The following is a 3695-nucleotide window of genomic DNA, read 5'->3' on the forward strand; positions in this document are numbered from 1 at the left end:
TATATATACAGGTCAAAGTGCAATTTCTCGTTTACATAATATTTTTATATTCAAAACACAGCTGAAGTCATTATCATAGATGGATTTGATAATGATGACATGTTCTGTTCAGTCTTACACTTTAAGTCCTCAAAGGTTTTTTTTTTTTTATTACAATACGCGAATCATTAGAACATCAGATAAAAGTCCTTGTGGTATATCTTCCGGTTCTGTACTTTGCACTGAAATCTTGCCAAAATCAATTTTTTTTTTTTCTTTTAAATAATTTTGTGATGGATAAAGTACCAGACAGATACTAGGGACTATTTTCCTTCATTCTCCCAGGATTGATGTATCTCGAAAATAATAACAACACCCGAAGGAAAGCAACGGGTGAACCACCCTTACATTCTCCCCCGAAAATTTAATTAGAAGTTCTGAGTACTTGTCGTCACCAGGGGTCGTTCGTTGACCTAATGGCACCAGGAAACTATTATAAAAATGCTATTTCGTAACAAGACAGTTTTTAAATATATATTTTAAAAATCACATTTAGTTATTTAGTCCCAGGTTACTGCTGATCAAAAACATTCTGTAACAATCCCGTCTTTCTGCATATCAGGATCAACAGTATCCAATATATCTCTAGATTTATAGACAGTAAGGTGAGAGTTCAGGGATATTTGACTGCTAGTTCTGGCAATTCTAGCGAACAGAATCATTTTCGCTCTGGTGTGTGAAACCGAAGTTTAAAGATCTTGTGTGAAATTTTTAAAAATAAATAACTTTCTTTTATAATTAAAAAATTAACTACGGTTAACATTAGAAGTCTAAAGTGTTTTATGTATTTCGAGTAACCATCGACAGGTGCTGCACAATTGCCAAAGTTATCACTTTTAAAGTAACATAAGCAATCGCAAATAACATACCTTAGTTTTATAAACAATATTACAGACCAAGATATCTTTATATTAACACGATCCAATTGTGTTAATTATAAAGAAAACTATCCACTTCACGAAAATATATGTCCTTAAAATATATTTATCTAATATTAATGCTTGAACAGATGTTCAATATTAGTAAAAGAAAAGACAGGTTTTTCACTAAGCACAAACTTTATACTATCTAATTTCTCAAGTTTTAAACGATTTCAAAAATCTTGAGTAAAACTACCTGAAAGTCCGATTGAAAAATTTATTACAAGCGAAAATTTTGACAGGTACTAAACTGAAAAATGCGTTGAGTTTTGGAAAGGTTTTACACCTTGACAAAAAAATTAAAACGTATTATTTTAGAACAAGAAAAGATACATCTCAAAATACGCAGGTGAGATGAATCAAAATTGAAATTAAAGTTTTAATTACATTTTTTTAATAGATAACGATCATAAAAAAAAGTAAAATCAAGCTCAGAATGTATGCCACGATGTCAACTTCAGAAAACAAGTTGGAGGAGTGGAGCTTTGGCAGCTGGGGCAATATCTAATGCAACTATTATCGCAGAGAGAAAACTCAGATCCACTGCCAAAAACTGACCTCGATCGTTTAATCGAGAATGAAAGGGCGAGGAAGCAGTCAAATAAAGAACATTAGTAAACATCTATATTGAACTTTTCTTTCTGTAAACCTTGCTTTGAAGTATAGTTTTCACCGAACGCTTTTCAAGAATTAACCACCCCCCCCCCGCTTCAGTTTTTGTTCTGCTCTTCTAATTCCGGCCAAGCATAATTTTCACGAGTATACACAAACGCATCGATGAAAAAAAGAAAAAAATTCTTCGTATAACCTAATCCTACAAATGCAATGATATAATTCAAAATTAAAAATGACATTTGTTTGCAACGAAATACGACAGTTGCTTTTATGAAATAAATACAGAATATTAATTTTTTTTCCGTTTTAAAAAAAAAAAAGAAAAACTCAAAACTGAAAGAGAGAGACTTTAGGAAATCTATATAATTGAATTAATAAATATTAAAAGAAATATCAACTACCTTTTCTGATAAGAAAATTTTAAAGCAAATTTCTCGATTTTGTTTCTGTATAAAATACGTTTTACTATAGTTTTCGTGTCGCAAAACTATTAAAAAGATGCTTGACAAATAAATGGTAAGATTTTTCCAAGATGCGATGTAGATAGTCGGTCCGAGTCGCTTACAAACCCAACAGGAAACACGCAATGAGGCCCCTTACAACATGCTGTACAGCAACTGAAGCAGCAGGAGTTAATTTCTCATTACATGTTAGATCTCTTGACGGAATTTGATCTTAAAAAGTGAATTTAAAAAATAGTTTCTATTCATTTAACAAAATAAAAAATACTAATACTAACAAAAAAAAAATCTTTAATTTAAAATTTAAAACATATTAACATATCTGATGACGATAGTTTTATAACTTCAATTTAATATTTTTCATGTTGAAAATTAAGTTGTGAGTTTTATTATTATAAAACTCAAGTGGCAGTTAATTTCGTAAATATATTGTTACAAAGAAAACAATTATTTTCATTGTATGAAAATGTATTTTTTTAATGTAGAAAATTTATCATAATTATCCCGGAAGTTCTAAGTTTCGGTTTCATTATTGAATTATGCAATCTTTCTATTTACATGAGTAACGCAACGCAGACTAGTGTAACTTTTTATTGAGGATTTTAACTAACTTTTAAACTTGCCAGTAAGAACTGTCACCTTCGCAAAGACAGTCTTCGAATTTACTTTATTATGTTATAGTATGCAATTTTGGAATTTTTAAATCAAATATTCTGAGAAAATATTCTCGTGGACTTCAACCTCCATCATCAAAAATGTGATTATTTTGTTGGTTGAACAGTTTGGAAATCATAATTTGAAAATAATATCAGAATATTTTAATAATTATATTTTTAAATACTTCAAAAATCATATTCCTTTTCAATCCGCTTCTGATAAACATGGTAATGATACCTCTAATACAATTCCCAGATGTTATTCTGAAATATTATAAGGAAATTATCAATTTACTTTACTAAAACGTCTGGGCATCACTATTCCAGATTTTCAAATGTGTGTGTGTATTATATATATATATATATATATATATATTCGAGAATTAAGGCTACCATTAGTTTCATGTTAAGAAAAATAGGAAAATATCCTAGTGTCTTAATTTTTCTAGCCGATCATATGGAAAAGGTGTTAAGAAACTAGGGTATTTTCCTATTTTCCCATGAAACCAAGTGTAGCCTTAATTCACAAATAAAGAAATTATATCCACCAATGCGGTTTTGACCACTTGTTTTCATCATTTGACATTTACATATGTGTGTGTGTATATATATATATATATATATATATATATATATATAGTAAACACTAGTGCAAACATGTAAATTTATTTATTATACACTTAAAGTAAATTATATTTGCATGATGTTGGCAGCAAAATAGCTGTCATCCTATGGATATCAACTGGTGAAATAAGTATATTCATCTCATATGTCCTGAATTTATTTGTATTCTAATACCCCTCATGAAATAATGTTCAGTGATTGGATTTACTGGATTTCAGCTACATAGGACTCTACATTATATTCCTATGTATTGGTTTACTAGGTTGTTTGTAGCCAGGTTCACAAAAGGAACTTCTTTGTGGGTACCACTGGATTATATAAATCCATATAACATGCATTAAATATATATTTATTCAATGCACTTGTACCTTTATATATAT

The 3695-nt window shown here is 29.3% G+C and overlaps 1 protein-coding gene across 2 annotated transcripts in view; it reads right to left on the bottom strand.

Annotated features, from left to right (window-relative positions):
* The window catches only part of LOC106881694 (KAT8 regulatory NSL complex subunit 1), a 103410-nt gene that overhangs the window by 85389 nt on the left and 14326 nt on the right, over positions 1 to 3695 (bottom strand). Inside the window, exon 1 of one of the 2 annotated variants that reach the window (XM_052967365.1) lies at positions 1976 to 2142. The exons of the other annotated variant lie outside the window; for it this stretch is intronic. The gene's annotated coding sequence lies outside the window, so the exon portion shown is untranslated. Of the gene's footprint in view, positions 1 to 1975; positions 2143 to 3695 lie in introns of those variants that run through there. 2 annotated transcript variants of the gene reach the window in all.

Source organism: Octopus bimaculoides, chromosome 4 (genome assembly GCF_001194135.2).
Source record: "Octopus bimaculoides isolate UCB-OBI-ISO-001 chromosome 4, ASM119413v2, whole genome shotgun sequence".
NCBI classification, from domain to species: domain Eukaryota; kingdom Metazoa; phylum Mollusca; class Cephalopoda; order Octopoda; family Octopodidae; genus Octopus; species Octopus bimaculoides.